Raw genomic sequence first — 20,109 nt, 5'->3', positions numbered from 1 at the left:
AAGTTAAATTACCTTTTTTTTTTATAAAATTTCTGTAAAATGATCGATCTGTTGTGTCTTGTGAGAATTTGAAAGACGAACGAGATATCTGTAGATACTAGGTAAGTCAACAAGTGATAGTGATAAAGGGATGTGAGAGAAAATGAGAGATGAAAAAAAAAAGAAAAATTTTCTGGAAAGCTAGAGAAAGTAAAATGTAAGATGAAGAAGAAGATGAACAGAAGAATGGAATGTTTCTAGAAGGGTCTCGACTCGGGTTGTTAGAAAGAATTAAACAATTTGATATATTAGGCACGTGGAGAGATTGGATAGGGTGGGGAGGATTGGGTGTGGTGGGGTGTTGGGGGGAAGGTGGGGAGGGATTGGGTGTGGTAGGGTGTATGGAGGGTGGAATTGAATTTTTTTATTTAATTTTATAATTAATTTTTGAAAATTTTTTAGATAAAATTTAATTAGTAGTTTTGAAAATTTATAATTAATATAATATATAGATATTTTAAATGAAAATTTTGATAAAATTTTTTGTATAAGTTAGATGAAAAATAATTTAAATTAAATATTATATTTTGATTGTGTTATATATTAATTTATAATTTTGTATATGAATTTTAATTTTTTTGTTGTTTTGGTATTTATATTATTATCAATTCTTTTGATATTATATTAATTCTTGTTATTTTTGTGTATTTATTGAAGATTGTGTTTATTATATAATTATTAAAAGTTGTTTGTGATAAAAAAAATTTTATATCAATTATTGTATCAAAAAATTTAAGTTACTTAACAAATTTAGCATTTTATGATCTATTACTCTTATTAAGATTAAAAAATAAAAAATAAAAAATATAGGTTTGAAAATTTTATTAAAATATAAGTTTGAAAACTTTTAATTTTTGAAATTTTTTTTAGATAAAATCTAATTAGAGGGATTGAAGATTTATAATTAAAAAAAATAAAAGATTAATAATTTAATATGATATACATAGAGATTGTAGATGAAAATTATTGATAAATTTTTTATATAAGTTAGACAAAAATTAATTAAAATTAAATATTATATTTTGATTGTGTTAGATATTAATTTATAATTTTGTATATGAAATTTAATAATTTTTTTTGTTGTTTTGATATTTATATTGTTGTCAATTCTTTTGATATTAGATTAATTCTTATTATTTTTGTGTAATTATTGAAGATTTTTTTATTATATAATTATTTGAAGTTATTTGTGATAAAAAAAATTAATATCAATTAGTGCATCTAAAAGATTAAGTTATTTAATAATATTCTTAAGATTAAAAACTAAAAATTAAAAAATTTAGCGTAAAATCAATTTTTAATGATGTAATAAGTAATATTAATATTTCTAAATATAAGTTTATTTTGTTTTTATACAAAATAGTAAGTATGCCACCACGTGAAGAGTTCCCGAGTAAAGGAGTAGAGGGCGCGCCAAATGATGATTTGTGCCAAATACAAGAGGAAATGTTTCATGTAAACTTTGTGGTAAAGTTGTAAAATGAGGAATAACACGTTTCAAAGAATACATTGCTCATAAAACTGGCAATGTTGCACCATGCCCCAACGTTACTGGTATGTTATGTTTTTTTAATTTCTTTGAAAATATTATTGTTAATTTCTTAATAAAAATTATAAAATTACATAAGCATGTGCAACTAATTTTTTTTTTCAAACTATATTATTAATAGGTATAGTAAGAGAAAGTATGATGAAACTCCTTCAAGAAAGCAAATCAAAAAAGGCTGACAACAAAAGAAAAAAAAATAAATTTTTATCACAGTTAAGAGGGGAAGATGATTATGAAGGATTTATTGATGAAGACATTGCTACTAGACAAGCCGTGCGAAATAGTATCCAATCACAACATGAGTGGCATAGAATACAAGAATTCAGACAAAAAACTAGTGGTTGGAGTAACATATATGAAGAAGGATGAAGCTCTCATGGTTCAGTTGCTGAATATTTTGAAGAAAGAACAAGAACTCCAAATGAGTCTGAATTTTCATTAAGGGGAGCTGTTCCTGAATTGGTTAGAAGTAAAAGTTCAAGACAACCAAAAGTAAGTGATTCATTTTTAAAGACATTAAGAAAAAAAATGGGTGAATCAGTATCAAAATTTTTTATATATGATTGACTTCCTTTTCAATTAGCAAATTCCCCATGGTTGCATAATTTGATTTCTGTGGAAGCAGAAGTTGGCCAACATGTAAGACTTCCAACACCTTATGAGGTCTCAGATGTGTATTTAGAGTCTGAGTATCAACAAGTTCATGAATGGGTTAATGGATTAAAAGCTTGTTGGAATGAATTGGGTGTCACTTTAATGTGTGATGGTTGGACCAATAGTTTGAATCAAATGCTTATCATTAATTTTCTTGTTTACTGTAGTAAAGGGACTATTTTTTGAAAATCTATAGATGTCTCAAGTGTTCGTAGTAGAGATACAAACTTTTACTACAGATTATTAAATGAAGTTGTGGAAGAAATTGGAGAAAAATACATTGTTCAAATAGTCACTGATAATGAGGTAGCACTTAAGGCCGCAGGAAAAAGACTAATGGAGAAGAGAAAACATTTGTATTGGACAGCATGTTCAACTCATTGTTTGACTTGTGCCTTGAAGATATTGTTAGGAAAAAAAATGTGGCAAAGGTTTTGGATGATGCAAAGAAAGTGACTTGTTTTATATACAATCACATTTGGACTGTTAATTTGATGAAGAAATATACACAAGGGAAGCAAATACTTCGTCCTGCTCTTACCCGATTTGCCACTCATTTCATACAATTAGAAGAAATAATGAGGCAAAAGCAAAGTTTGAGAGAGTGTTCAATTCAAAGGTTAGTACTTAATAATTAGTACAATTATTTAAATCTAGCATCTTTTTATAATATTATTGTTTTAAAATATTAATTTAAAATATATTACTCTAAAAATTTATTGATGAATATATAGGAATTTAAAGATTCAAAATGGGGACAACAAAAATCAGGACCTACTTATGAAGTCAAAAAAATCATTTTGGGAAAAGATTTTTGGAAAAAGGCAGGTGATATAATAAAAGTTTATGAGCCTTTGGTAAAAGTGTTGCGCCTTATGGATGGTGATGAAAAACCAACAATGGGCTTTATTTACGAGGCTGTGGATATAGCTAAACAAGCAATTCAATAAACTTGTCGTTATTCTGCTGAATATGAAAAGATTATTGACAATAGATGGAGTTTCATGCACTCTGACTTGCATTCAGCTGGTAAGTAAACCAAGAATATAGATGGTATTTAAAAAATATGTTTATTTTTTATACTTAAATTGCTTATATATTTATTTTTTATTACTTTAATATAATATTGTTATAAATTATGTTTAGGTTACTATCTAAATCCACAATTTCAATTTGGAGTGGAACATTCTGCAAATGTATGTAAGGAAACATTAGAAGGTATAAAAGCAGTTATTGAAAGATTAGAACTTTCGATAGATACTCAAATCAGAATGATTAATCAGGTTAGTATTTAATACCATTTTATAACTTTAACATTTATTTTATGTATTAAAAATTAAATTGTTTTTTATTTATTCATTTATTATTGTATTTTCAATCGATGTAGTTGTTATTATTTCGAGACAAGCATGAAACATTTGGTAGTCCACAAGCACAAAGAGCTTGGAAGCAAATGAATCTAGATAAATAGTAAGTTAAATAATTATAATTTATTTATATTATTTAATTGTATAGCCCATTGAAATTTAATTTAAATAATTTTATACAGCTGAGTGGTGGATGATATATGGCACTTGTGTTCCTGAATTACAAAAACTAGCAATCAAAGTGCGTAGTCAAACAACATCTGCATCAAATTATGAACGTAATTGGAGCACATTTAGCTATATTCACACTAAAGCAAGAAACAGATTGAAGTTTGCAAGACTCCAGAAACTTGTATATACCTATTATAACATGAGGTTGAGGATGAGACATCAAAAAAGAATGAGCATTGATGAAATAAATAATAGTTTTAATCTTATTAGCCTTGACCATATTTTTTAAGATGATGATCCACTAACAGAATGGCTGCAAGAGAAAGAAAATCCTCTATTAGATGGTCAAAACTCTGATTGGTTGCCTGCAGATAATTCTGATAATGAAATAAATGTTGAACGATCACGTTAATCTCAATAAAAGAATGTGTCTCATTCAAGTTCAAGTCCAACACCAAGTCAGAGTGATGATGGTGGTGGTTTAAGTCTAGATGATGATGGTGATGGAGATGGTGATGGTGATGGTGATAGTGCGAATTTTGGTGATAATATGGATGCAAATCGACCTTACAGCCCACTTGGAGGAGAATTTGGGCTTGTTGCTACTGGTGGACTTTTTATTAATATGGCAGAATACGGAGGAAATCCATTTGCTGAATCTAGTGAGGGTCAAAGTGCACGTACAGCTTGATTAAAAAGAAAAGCAAAGAAGCACCACTATAAAATTTTTAAAGGTTCTTCATCTTCAGGTGAGAGACCAAATTCTAGTAACTTTGAGTATAGTGAATCATCTGCTAGTACTTAAAGACATTACTATCCACCAGAACAACATAATTTTCAACCTCCTCATGGTTATCCACCTCTATATGGTTATTATCCACCTCAAATGTATCCTCCACCTCCTCAAATATATCCTCCACCTCAAATGTATCAAGAACAAATGTTTCAGGGATGGAGATGGAGTCAACTTGGCTCTCAAAGTGAAGATAGAGAATCTGATCCTCCTCGTCATTCTACCATGTGGTAAATTTGAAATATGTATCAATAATTGTAGTTGATAGAATTTGAAATTATTATATTTTTAAGTTTGTAATTTTATTAAATTAAATGCTTGGTATTTAACATATTATGTTTTGTTAATATTTGATTTGTCTAGAATTAATATTGAATATGAACTTAGCCAAGAAAAATTTTATGGATAAACCAAATATGAATGCTTTTTATAATCTAAATAAAATTGTGAATAATTTTTTTAGAAAATAAAAAACATAGAGTGTCATAAAGTATTTTTAAAATCATTGAATAAGAGTTTTTATAATTATAATTATAATTATTATATTTTATAATAAATTATGCAAAAAAAAATTTCACGACCGTGATGACCGCAGTGACTGCAATTATCTCTATTATATCCGAAAATGCGACAAATGCTACGCGATCGAAAATATGATCGCGACCGCTATTTAAATCCCTAGAGCATACACCGGCTTAAATGGAGATATTTGTGTTTGCCAAAGGACAAAACAGCCTTGGGTTTCAGGGAGATGGAAGAATTTTAATAAAGCAATGTTGGGAAAGCAAGGCTGGAGGCTTTAAATAATGCCAGACAATCTTGTAATGCATGTGTTGAAAGCAAAGTACTTCCCAAACTGCGACTATGTGGATGCAAACCTTGGAAGCAAGCCATCCCTCACGGAGAGGAGCCTCTGGAGCCCAGTCAAAACGGGCCCACATTGGAGGGTTGGTAATAGGCAAAGGATTAGAATATGGCATGACAGGGGTGCCATCCTCAAGCAACTTTAGGGCACAGGGACCAGGGAACAACGTGGACAAAGACTGCAGGGTGGTAGACCTAATAAACCCAACTACGATGAGCTGGAAACATGATGTCATCCAAAGCATGTTCACAGAGAATGATGCAAAAGCGATATGTGCAATCTCTATAAGTAGTGTGGGGTCACCTGATAGGCAAGTATAGCATTTTGATAACCAGGGAGTTTACACGGTACAAAGCAGGTATAAATTACTGCGTAGGAGTTTAAATTACAGTCATGGTTAAGTTTTCAGTTGCATAAAAGTTATCACTATTAACGGATGAAATAATAATCATCACGTTTATTATAGTAATAAATTTTTTTTTTTAATTTTTGCACAACTCACTAAATTTGGGTAAATAATAATTTTATTCATGAAAACTCTTATTTTATATTATCTAAAATAATTCATTACATTTTAATTTCTTTACTTATATGATAAAATAAATTATTATTTTTTATAACTTAACTCGGTAATATGCATATTTAAAAGTGTTCAATATGCATATTCATGAATTTTAAGATCATGACATATGTATATATATGAGATTAAAAAAATAGTTTCGTATGTGAAATTAAATTTTTTAAGTATATAAAATTAAGCTCATTAATTTTAAATTAACTAGAAAAATAATAACCGAAAGTTTTAATATATTAATTAACAAGATACTTGTCAATCTAACTTAAATCAAATACAAAAATATAAAAACAATTAAAATAACATAAATAATACCAAAGTTTAATCATTTAAGATTAATTTTTTTAAATGAGAATAAAACATATACTAAATTTATGAAAATAAAATTCTTTATTTATTGTTTATATTCCCTCTCAAATATTCAAAAAAATTTCTCAAATTTCCATTTCTCACAAATCATGTGACTTTCCCTCTCAAAAATTTTTTTCTTCTCAAAATTTTAATCCAAGGAAAGAGGAAATAAAAAATTAATTTTAACTTTTAAAAACCCAAAAATGACAGCTTTTCAAATTTTTTTATTTTCCCAAATTTCCTTTGTTAAACTCTTAAAATAATTAACAACTCAATTAGCTTTTAATTTTCATTTAAATTATCCAAAAAATTTTATTAAAATACCAATTTTCCACCGTCCATTTGTCTTTCTCCCTTTAGATTTTCACCTAAACAATAAAAGCCAAAAACCACGTTTGATTTAATGTCATAGATGAGCAACCTTCTATATGCCCCTTACCCCACCCATTTTTGTTTTTCCCTTGGTTATTTCCACTTTCTTTCCCAACAGAACCACCATGACCCGATCCAACCAAACCACCCTCATGCTTGTTTCATATCATCACAATCTCTTCCTTAAGGTTTTCAACCATAAAGTCTAGCCTATTTATATCTTTCAATAGCAAAGATTGAAGATGATAATAGACCTAAAGCCAACACCTATGGAGGCCATAATAGAGCTCTTTCTCATGACCATCCCCAACTACAATATTAAAACATGTGAAGAAAAATGGTAATATTTAGTGAATATTTGTTTATTACCTTGAATCAATTCTATCTTTTTATATTGACGATAACTTAAATTAAATTAATTTAATTTGATTGAATTGACTTGATATGGAGTGGGTTTTTCTTTATTTTGGTATAGAGCTGAAAATAAAAATGACAGTAACAGCTTTAGTGTCCTATTACAAGAGCTATTTTCCACTATGTTGTGATTTATGGTTATTAAAACTTGTTACATCTATGAATCACCATGCACACCCCTATTGCGGTAAATAGCGGTGTTGAAGGGTGCCGTTACCGCTAAATAGTGGCCACTATTCCACTAAGGGAGCGCTATTTGAAACCTAGCTATTGTGTACCAAGGATTAGGCTAACAGCCTTTATCGGCAACATGTGAAGAATACTAGCAAGAGTGTATGGAGCAGGGATTCAAATAACGATTTAATAGCGGAATAACGATCGTAAAATTACGGTAACGTCGTCCTCCATCATCGTTATTAGATAAAAAGCGGTTGAAAAATTAATTCACAGTAAAAATGAAAAGTAACGGTGGTAAAATAATGGTGTAACGGGCAATAGCGGCAATAACAGACTGTTATTGTCGCTATTTCATTTTTTTACTCACGAATCTAATAGTTCAAAAAAAAAATAAAATTTTAAGTCTGCAGAATAAAATAATAAACTTGCAAAAGTAAAAGTAAAAGCCAAAGCAAAAAATAAAGCTCACAATCTCAGATATTTATCATCAAAATAAATTTAAAAACGAGCTAGAAAACAGATCAATTATTTCAAGTTTGAACCATTCAATCGACATTTTCGGCATTCAAATTCAAATCAGCCTCAAGTTTTCAATCAACATTCAAGATCAAATAAGGTAAGAAAAGAAAGTTAAATTACCTTTTTTTTGTAAAATTTTTATAAAATGATCTGTTGTGTCTTGTGAGAGTTTGAAAGATGAACGAGGTATCTATAGATACTAGGCAAGTCAGCAAGTAACAGTGATAAAGGGATGTGACAGAAAATGAGAGATGAAAAAAAAAAGAGATAAGAAAAAAATTCTGAAAAGCCAAGGAAGGCAACATGAAGAAGAAGATGAACAGAAGAGAGTATTAGTGTTTCTAGAAGGGTCTGCCATTTGCTAGAAAGAATTAAACAAATTTGAGATATTAGGCACATTGGGAGAGATTGGATAGGGTGAGGAGGATTGGGTGTGGTGGGGCGTTGGAGGAAAGGTGGGGAGGGATTGAGTGTGGTGGGGTGTTGGGGGGAAGGTGGAGAGGGATTGATGAGGGTGGGGAGGGATTGGGTGTGGTGAGGTGTTTGGAGGGTGAGATTGAATTTTTTTTATTTAATTTTGTAATTAATTTTTGAAAATTTTTTAGATAAAATTTAACTAGTGGTTTTGAAAATTTATAATTAAAAAAAAGAGATTAATAATTTAATATAATATATAGATATTTTAAATGAAAAATTTTGATAAATTTTTTTGTATAAGTTAGATGAAAAATAATTAAAATTAAATATTATATTTTGATTGTGTTATATATTAATTTATAATTTTGTATCTGAATTTTAATTATTTTTTTGTTGTTTTGATATTTATATTATTGTCAATTCTTTTGATATTAGATTAATTCTTGTTATTTTTGTGTAATTATTGAAGATTGTGTTTATTATATAATTATTAAAAGTTGTTTGTGATAAAAAAATTTTATATCAATCAGTGTATCAAAAAAATTAAGTTACTTAATAAATGTAGCATTTTATGATCTATTACTCTTATTAAGATTAAAAACTAAAAAATAAAAAATATAGGTTTGAAAATTTTATTAAAATATAAGTTTGAAAACTTTTAATTTTTGAAATTTTTTTAGATAAAATCTAATTAGAGGGATTTAAGATTTATAATTAAAAAAAATTAAGAGATTAATAATTTAATATGATATATATAGAGATTGTAGATGAAAAGTATTGATAAATTTTTTATATAAGTTAGACGAAAATTAATTAAAATTAAATATTATATTTTGATTGTGTTAGATATTAATTTATAATTTTGTATATGAAATTTAATAATTTTTTTCGTTGTTTTGATATTTATATTGTTGTCAATTCTTTTGATATTAGATTAATTGTTACTATTTTTGTGTAATTATTGAAGATTGTATTTATTATATAATTATTTGAAGTTATTTGTGATAAAAAAATTAATATCAATTAGTGTATAAAAAAGATTAAGTTATTTAATAATATTCTTAAGATTAAAAACTAAAAATTTAAAAATTTAGCGTAAAATCAATTTTTAATGATGTAATAAGTAATATTAATATTTTTAAATATAAGTTTATTTTGTTTTTATACAAAATAGTAAATATGCCACCACGTGAAGAGTTCCTAAGTAAAGGAGTAGAGGGCGCGCCAAGTGATGATATAGGTTGGCATTTTAGAACACTTGTGCCAAATACAAGAGGAAATGTTTCATGTAAACTTTGTGGTAAAGTTGTAAAAGGAGGAATAACACGTTTCAAAGAACACATTGCTCATAAAACTAGCAATGTTGCACCATGCCCTAATGTTACTGGTATGTTATTTTTTTTTTAATTTCTTAATAAAAATTATAAAATTACATAAGCATGTGCAACTAATTTTCTCTTTTTTTTAACTATATTATTAATAGGTATAGTAAGAGAAAATATGATGAAACTCCTTCAAAAAAGCAAATAAAAAAAAGCTGACAATAAAAGGAGAAAAAATAAATTTTTATCACAGTTAAGAGGTGAAAATGATTATGAAAGATTTATTGATAAAGACATTGCTACTAGACAAGTCGTGTGAGATAGTATCTAATCACAACATGAGTAGCACAGAAGACAAGAATTCAGACAAAGAACTAGTGGTTGGAGTAACATATATGAAAAAAGATGAAGCTCTCATGATTCAGCTGTTGAATATTTTAAAGAAAGAACAAGGAAATCAACTCCAAATGAGTCTGAATTTTCATTAAGGGGAGTTATTTCTGAATTGGTTAGAAGTAAAAGTTCAAGACAACCAAAAGTAAGTGATTTATTTCTAAAGACATTAAGAAGAAAAATGGGTGAATCAGTAGCAAATTCTCTATGGTTGCAAAATTTGATTTCTGTGGCAGTAGAAGTTGGCCAACATGTAAGACTTCCAACATCTTATGAGGTCTCAAATGTGTATTTAGAGTCTGAGTATCAACAAGTTCATGAATGGATTAATGGATTAAAAGCTTATTGGAATGAATTGGGTGTCACTTTGATGTGTGATGGTTGGACCAATAGTTTGAATCAAATGCATATCATTAATTTCCTTGTTTATTGTAGTAAAGAGATCATTTTTTAAAAATCTGTAGATGTTTCAAGTGTTCGTAGTAGAGATGCAAACTTTTACTACAGATTATTATATGAAGTTGTGGAATAAATTGGAGAAAAATACATTGTTCAAATAGTCACTAATAATAAGGCAGCACTTAAGGCCACAGAAAAAAGACTAATGAAGAAGAGAAAACATTTGTATTGGACAGCATGTTCACCTTATTGTTTGGACTCGTGCCTTGAAGATATTAGGAAGAAAAAAAATGTGGCAAAAGTTTTGGATGATGCAAAGAAAGTGACTTGTTTTATATACAATCACATTTAGACTATTAATTTGATGAAGAAATATACACAGGGGAAGCAAATATTTTGTCCTGCTATTACCCGATTTGCCACTCATTTCATACAATTAGAAGAAATAATGAGGTAAAAGCAAAGTTTGAGAGAGTGTTCAATTTAAAGGTTAGTACTTAGTAATTAGTACAACTATTTAAATCTAGCATCTTTTTATGCTATTATTGTTTTAAAATATTAATTTAAAATATATTACTCTAAAAATTTATTAATGAATATATAGGAATTTAAAGATTCAAAATGGGGACAACAAAAATCAGGACCTGCTTATGAAGCCAAAAAAATAATTTTAGGAAAAGATTTTCGAAAAAAAGCAAGCGATATAATAAAAGTTTATGAGCCTTTGGTAAAAGTGTTGCGCCTTGTGGATGGTGATGAAAAACCAATAATGAGCTTTATTTACGAGGCTGTGGATAGAGTTAAACAAGCAATTCAACAAACTTGTCGTTATTCTGTTGAATATGAAAAGATTATTCACAATAGATAGAGTTTCATACACTCTAACTTGCATTCAGCTGATAAGTAAACCAAGAATATAGATGGTATTTAAAAAATATGTTTATTTTTTATACTTAAATTGCTTATATATTTATTTTTTATTACTTTAATATAACATTGTTATAAATTATGTTTAGGTTACTATCTAAATCCACAATTTCAATTTGGAGTGGAACATTCTACAAATGTATTAAAGGAAACATTAGAAGGTATAAAAACAGTTATTAAAAGATTAGAACCTTCGATAGATACTCAAATCAGAATGATTAATCAAGTTAGTATTTAATACTATTTTATAACTTTAACATTTATTTTATGTATTAAAAATTAAATTATTTTTTATTTATTCATTTATTATTGTATTTTCAATCGATTTAGTTGTTATTATTTCGAGACAAGCATGAAACATTTGGTAATCCACAAGCAAAAAGAGCTTGGAAGCAAATGAATCTAGGTAAATAGTAAGTTAAATAATTATAATTTATTTATATTATTTAATTGTATAGCCCATTGAAATTTAATTTAAATAATTTTATATAGTTGAGTGGTAGATGATATATGGCACTTGTGTTCCTGAATTACAAAAACTAGCAATCAAAGTGCTTAGTCAAACAACATCTACATCAAATTGTAAACGTAATTGGAGCACATTTAGCTATATTCACACCCAAGCAAGAAACAGATTGAAGTTTGAAAGACTCCAGAAACTTGTATATACCTATTATAACATGAGGTTGAGGATGAGACAACAGAAAAGAATGAGCATTAATGAAATAAATAATAGTTTTAATCCTATTAGCCTTGACCATATTTTTGAAGATGATGATCCACTAACAGAATGGTTGCAAGAGAAAAAAAATCCTCTATTAGATGGTCAAAACTCTGATTTGTTGCCTGCAAATAATTTTGATAATGAAATGAATGTTGAACGATCACGTCAATCTCAAGAAAAGAATGTGTCTCATTTAAGTTTAAGTCCAACACCAAGTCAAAGTGATGATGGTGGTGGTTTAAGTCTAGATGATGATGGTGATGGAGATGATAATGGTAATAGTGCGAATTTTGGTGATAATATGGATGCAAATCGACCTTACAACCCACTTGGAGAAGAATTTAGGCTTGCTGCTACTGGTGGACTTTTCATTAATATAGCAAAATACGGAGGAAATCCATTTGTTGAATCTAGTGAGGGTCAAAATACACGTACAGTTCGATCAGAAAGAAAATCGAAGAAGCAACACTATGAAATTTCTAGAAGTTCTTCATCTTTAGGTGAGAGACCAAATTCTAGTAACTTTGAGAACAGTAAATCATCTGCTAGTACTTAAAGACATTACTATCCACCAAAACAACTTAATTTTTAACCTCCTCATGGTTATCCACCTCCATAGGGTTATTATCCACCTCAAATGTATCCTCCACTTCCTCAAATATATCCTCCACCTCAAATGTATCAGTTACCACAAATGTACCCTCCACCACAAATGTATCATCTTTAAATATATCATTCACCTTAAATGTATCAAGAACAAAGGCCTCAGGGATGGAGATGGAGTTAACTTGGCTTTCAAAGTGAAGATACAGAATCTGATCCTCTTCATCATTCTACCATGTGGTAAATTTTGAAATATGTATCAATAATTGTAGTTGATGAAATTTGAAATTATTATATTTTTAAGTTTGTAATTTTATTAAACTAAATGCTTGGTATTTAACATATTATGTTTTGTTAATATTTGATTTGTCTAGAATTAATATTGAATATGAACTTGGCCAAGAAAAATTTTATGGATAAACCAAATATGAATGCTTTTTTTAATCTAAATAAAATTGTGAATAATTTTTTTAGAAAATAAAAAACATAGAGTGTCATAAAATATTTTTAAAATCATTGAATAAGAGTTTTTATAATTATAATTATAATTATAATTATTACATTTTATAATAAATTGTGCAAAAAAAAATTCACGACTGTAATAACTGTAGTGACCATAATTATCTCCGTTATATCCGAAAATGCAATAAATGCTACGCGACCGAAAACGTAACTGTAACCGCTATTTAAATCCCTGGTATGGAGAACATCTGGAGTGCAAAGGTGCCTCACAAATAAAAGCCTTAGTTTGGCATTGCTATCATGGCATAATGCCAACCAAGCAAAACCTTCGAAAAAGAGATATTGATATTGATGTTTTATGCTCAAGATGTGAGAGTGAACCAAAGAAGGTGTCCCATTCTCTAAGAACGTGCCTAAAGCTAGATGACGTATGAAGGACGATGAATATTGATAATAGGCCAAAAAGTAATTCAATTGAAACGAAAGAATAGATCCAAAATATATGCAGCTCCGTAACACAAGAACAATTACAGGTCTTCATGATTACATTATGGGGCATAGGGGGAAAATGTAACAAAAAGGTGCACGGAGAGACTGAAAAGAGTACACAGGACCTGGTGAGATTTGTTACGAACTATATCATGGAATATAATGCAATCGAGCAACAGAAACAAGGGGCTACTACAATGATGAGAAGATGGACACCATTGTACCCAGAGATTTAAATAGCAGTCGTGATCACATTTTCGGTCACGTAGTATTTGTTGCATTCTCGGATATAATGGAGATAATTATGGTCACTGCGGTCATCACAATCGTGAATTTTTTTTTTTTTGCACAATTTATTATAAAATGTAATAATTATAATTATAATTATAATTGTAATTATAAAAACTCTTATTCGATGATTTTAAAAATAGTTTATGACACTCTATGTTTTTTATTCTCTAAAAAAATTATTCACAATTTTATTTAGATTATAAAAAGCATTCATATTTGGTTTATCCATAAAATTTTTCTTGGCCAAGTTCATATTCAATATTAATTCTAGACAAATCAAATATTAACAAAACATAATATGTTAAATACCAAGCATTTAATTTAATAAAATTACAAACTTAAAAATATAATAATTTCAAATTCCATCAACTACAATTATTGATACATATTTCAAATTTAATCACATGGTAGAATGATGAGGAGGATCAGATTCTCTATCTTCACTTTGAGAGCCAAGTTGACTCCATCTCCATCCCTGAGGCCTTTGTTCTTGATACATTTGAGGTGGTGGATATAGTTGAGGATGATACATTTGTGGTGGAGGGTATATTTGTGGTAACTGATACATTTGAAGTGGAGGATACATTTGAAGTGGATAATAACCATTTAGAGGTGGATAACCATGAAGAGGTCGAAAATTAAGTTGTTTTGGTGGATAGTAATGTCTTTGAGTATTAGCAGATGATTCACTATACTTAAAGTTACTAGAATTTGATCTCTCACCTAAAGATGAAGAACGTCTAGAAATTTCATAATGGTGTTTCTTCGCTTTTCCTTTTGATCGAGCTGTACGTGCACTTTGACCCTTACTAGATTCAGCAAATGGATTTTTTTCGTATTCTGCTATATTAATGAAAAGTCCACCAGTAGCAGCAAGCCCAAATTCTCCTCCAAGTAGGCTGTAAGTTCGATTTGCATCCATATTATCACCAAAATTCGCACCATCACCATCTCCATCACCATCATCATCTGGACTTAAACCACCACCATCATCACTCTGACTTGGTGTTGGACTTCAACTTGAATGAAACACATTCCTTTCTTGAGATTGACGTGATCGTTCAACATTCATTTCATTATCATAATTATTTACAGGCAACCAATTAGAGTTTTAACCATCTAATAGAGGTTTTTCTTTCTCTTGCAGCCATTCTGTTAGTGGATCATCATCTTCAAAAATATGGTCAAGGCTAATAGGATTAAAACTATTATTTATTTCATCAATGCTCATTCTTTTATGATGTCTCATCCTTAACCTCATGTTATAATAGGTATATACAGGTTTCTGGACTCTTTCAAACTTCAATCTGCTTTTTGCTTTGGTGTGAATATAGCTAAATGTGCTCCAATTACGTTCACAATTTGATGCAGATGTTGTTTGACTAAGCACTTTGATTGCTAGTTTTTGTAATTCAGGAACACAAGTGTCATATATCACCCACCACTCAGCTATATAAAATTATTTAAATTAAATTTCAATGGGCTATACAATTAAATAATATAAATAAATTATAATTATTTAACTTACTATTTACATGGATTCATTTGCTTCCAAGCTCTTTGTGCTTGTGGATTACCAAATGTTTCATGCTTGTCTCGAAATAATAACAACTACATCGATTGAAAATACAATAATAAATGAATAAATAAAAAATAATTTAATTTTTAATACATAAAATAAATGTTAAAGTTATAAAATGGTATTAAATACTAACCTGATTAATCATTCTGATTTGAGTATCTATCGAAAGTTCTAATCTTTCAATAACTGCTTTTATACCTTCTAATGTTTCCTTACATACATTTGCAGAATGTTTCACTCCAAATTGAAATTGTGGATTTAGATAGTAACCTAAACATAATTTATAACAATATTATATTAAAGTAATAAAAAATAAATATATAAGCAATTTAAGTATAAAAAATAAACATATTTTTTAAATACCATCTATATTCTTGGTTTACTTACCAGCTGAATGCAAGTCAGAGTGCATGAAACTCCATCTATTGTCATAATCTTTTCATATTCAGCAGAATAATGACAAGTTTGTTGAATTGCTTGTTTAGCTCTATCCACAGCTTCGTAAATAAAACCCATTGTTGGTTTTTCATCACCATCCACAAGGTGCAACACTTTTACTAAAGGCTCATAAACTTTTATTATATCGCCTGCTTTTTTCCAAAAATCTTTTCCTAAAATTATTTTTTTAGCTTCATAAGCAGGTCCTGATTTTTGTTGTCCCCATTTTGAATCTTTAAATTCCTATATATTCATTAAAAATTTTTAGAGTAATATATTTTAAATTAATATTTTAAAACAATAATATTATAAAAAGATGTTAGATTTAAATAGTTGTACTAATTACTAAGTATTAACCTTTGAATTGAACATCTCTCTCAAACTTTGCTTTTGCCTTATTATTTCTTCTAATTGTATGAAATGAGTGGCAAATCGAGTAAGAGCAAGACGAAGTATTTGCTTCCCTTATATATATTTCTTCATCAAATTAACAGTCCAAATGTGATTGTATATAAAACAAGTCACTTTCTTTGCATCATCCAAAACCTTTGCCACATTTTTTTTCTTCCTAATATCTTTAAGGCACAAGTTCAAACAATAAGCTGAACATGTTGTCCAATACAAATGTTTTCTCTTCTCCATTAGTCTTTTTCCTACGGCCTTATGTGCTGTCTCGTTATCAGTGACTATTTGAGCAATGTATTTTTCTTCAATTTCTTTCATAACTTCATCTAATAATTTGTAGTAAAAGTTTGCATCTCTACTACAAACACTTAAGACATCTACAGATTTTTAAAAAATGGTCCTTTTACTACAATAAACAAGGAAATTAATGATATGCATTTGATTCAAACTATTGGTCCAACCATCACACATCAAAGTGACACCCAATTCATTCCAATAAGCTTTTAATCCATTGACCCATTCATGAACTTGTTGATACTCAGACCCTAAATACACATCTGAGACCTCATCAGGTGTTGGAAGTATTGCATGTTGGCCAACTTCTGTTGCCACAGAAATCAAATTATATAACCATGGAGAATTTGCTAATTGAAAAGGAAGTCGATCATATATAAAAAATTTTGATACTGATTCACCCATTTCTCTTCTTAATGTCTTTAGAAATGAATCGCTTACTTTTGGTTATCTTGAACTTTTACTTCTAACCAATTCAGGAATAGCTCCCCTTAATGAAAATTCAGACTCATTTGGAGTTAATTTCTTTGTTCTTTCTTTAAAATATTCAGCAACTGAACCATGAGAGCTTCGTCCTTCTTCATATATGTTACTCCAACCACTAGTTCTTTGTCTGAATTCTTGTCTTCTATGCCACTCATGTTGTAATTGGATACTATCTCGCACGACTTGTCTAGTAGCAATGTCTTCATCAATAAATCTTTCATAATCATCTTCCCCTCTTAACTGTGATAAAAATTCATTTTTTCTCCTTTTGTTGTCAGCTTTTTTTTATTTGCTTTCTTGAAGGAGTTTCATCATACTTTCTCTTACTATACCTATTAATAATATAGTAAAAAAAAAGAGAGAAAATGAGTTGCACATGCTTATGTACTTTTATAATTTTTATTAAGAAATTAACAATAATATTTTCAAAGAAATTAAAAAAATAACATACCAGTAACATTGGGATACGGTGCAACATTGTCAGTTTTATGAGCAATGTGTTCTTTGAAACGTGTTATTCCTTTTTTTACAACTTTACCACAAAGTTTACATGAAACATTTCCTCTTGTATTTGGCACAGGGGTTTCAAAATGGCAACATATATCATCACTTGGCGCGTCATCTACTCCTTTACTCGGGAACTCTTCACGTGGTGGCATACTTACTATTTTGTATAAAAACAAAATAAACTTATATTTAGAAATATTAATATTACTTATTACATCATTAAAAATTGATTTTACGCTAAATTTTTAAATTTTTAGTTTTTAATCTTAAGAATATTATTAAATAACTTAATCTTTTTGATACACTAATGGATATTAATTTTTTTATCACAAATAACTTCAAATAATTATATATTAAATACAATCTTCAATAATTACACAAAAATAATAAGAATTAATCTAATATCAAAAGAATTGACAACAATATAAATATCAAAACAACAAAAAAAATTATTAAATTTCATATATAAAATTATAAATTAATATCTAACACAATCAAAATATAATATTTAATTTTAATTAATTTTCGTCTAACTTATATAAAAAATTTATCAATAATTTTCATCTACAATCTCTATGTATATCATATTAAATTATTAATCTCTTAATTTTTTTAATTATAAATCTTTAAACCCTTTAATTAGATTTTATCTAAAAAAATTTCAAAAATTAAAAGTTTTCAAACTTATATTTTAATAAAATTTTCAAACCTATATTTTTTATTTTTTAGTTTTTAATCTTAATAAGAGTAATAGATCATAAAATGCTAAATTTGGTAAGTAACTTAATTTTTTTGATACACTAATTGATATAAATTTTTTTTATCACAAACAACTTTTAATAATTATATAATAAACACAATCTTCAATAATTACACAAAAATAACAAGAATTAATCTAATATCAAAAGAATTGACAATAATATAAATATCAAAACAACAAAAAAAAAATTAAAATTCAGATACAAAATTATCAATTAATATATAACACAATCAAAATATAATATTTAATTTAATTATTTTTCATCTAACTTATACAAAAAAATTTATCAAAATTTTTCATTTAAAATCTCTATATATTATATTAAATTATTAATCTCTTTTTTTTTAATTATAAATTTTCAAAACCACTAATTAAATTTTATCTAAAAAATTTTCAAAAATTAATTATAAAATTAAATTAAAAAAATTCAATCCCACCCTCCAAACACCTTAGCACACCCAATCCCTCCCCACCTTCCCCCCAGCGCCCCACCACACCCAATTCTCCCCACCCCATCCAATCTCTCCCCACGTGCCTAATATCTCAAATTTGTTTAATTCTTTCTAGCAAACGACAGACCCTTCTAGAAATGCTAATACTCTCTTCTTTTCATCTTCTTCTTCGTGCTGCCTTCCTTGGCTTTCCAAAATTTTCTTCTTATCTCTTTTCTTTTTTTCTTCATCTCTCATTTTCTCTTACATCCTTTTATCACTATCACTTGCTGACTTGCCTAGTATCTACAGATACCTCATTCATCTTTCAAACTCTCACAAGACACAACATATCATTTTACAAAAATTTTACAAAAAAAAAAAGGTAATTTAACTTTCTTTTCTTACCTTATTTGATCTTGAATGTTGATTGAAAACTTGAAGTTAATTTGAATTTGAATGCCAAAAATGTCGATTGAATGGTCGAAACTTGAAATAATTTATATGTTTTTTAGCTCGTTTTTAAATTTATTTTGATGATAAAAATCTGAGATTGTGAGCTTTATTTTTTGCTTTGGCTTTTACTTTTATTTTTGCAGGTTTATTGTTTTATTCTGCAGACTTAAAATTTTATTTTTTTCTTGAACTATTAGATCTGTGAGTAAAAAAACGAAATAGTGACAATAACGATCTGTTATTGTCACTATTACCCGTTACGCCGTTATTTTACGATCGTTACTCTCCGTTTTTACTGTGAATGAATTTTTCAACCGTTTTTTATCTAATAACGGTGGCGGAAGACGGCGCTACCTTAAATTTACAGCCGTTATTCCACTATTAAACCATTATTTGAATCTCTGATCGTACCCAAGGAAGGAAAAACTTAACTTCGATGGTTCTTTCGACAACCAATAGAAGAGTGGAGGGATTGGAATCGTTATTAGAGATGGTATGGGGACAGTGTTGGGCGCTACCACATGCAGAATAATGTTTAAAACTTTTACAACTGATGCTTTTCAGGTTGAAGCAAGGTCGGCTTGTGAAGCCCCCTCTTTCGCACTGCAACTGGGTTTTAGGAAGATAATATTGGAGGGTGATAGTCCAACTGTGGTAAAGAAGTTAAAATCAAAGGAGCCTGATCTCTCACCAGTTGGCATTATCATCGAAGAAGGGATAGAAAAGCTGGCTTGCATGGATGAAACCAATATCAGGCACGTTCCAAAACTAGGGAACATGGTGGCCCATAGTCTAGCAAAATATGGCCTCAAAAGCACTAACAGGCAGGTCTGAAATGCTGAATGCCCAAATTTTATTGTACCCCTTATACAGATGGA

This window comes from Durio zibethinus, chromosome 28 (genome assembly GCF_047325235.1).
Source record: "Durio zibethinus cultivar Kanyao isolate XHJ-2024 chromosome 28, ASM4732523v1, whole genome shotgun sequence".
NCBI classification, from domain to species: Eukaryota; Viridiplantae; Streptophyta; class Magnoliopsida; order Malvales; family Malvaceae; genus Durio; species Durio zibethinus.
Note: the sequence above shows the minus strand (reverse complement) of the source record.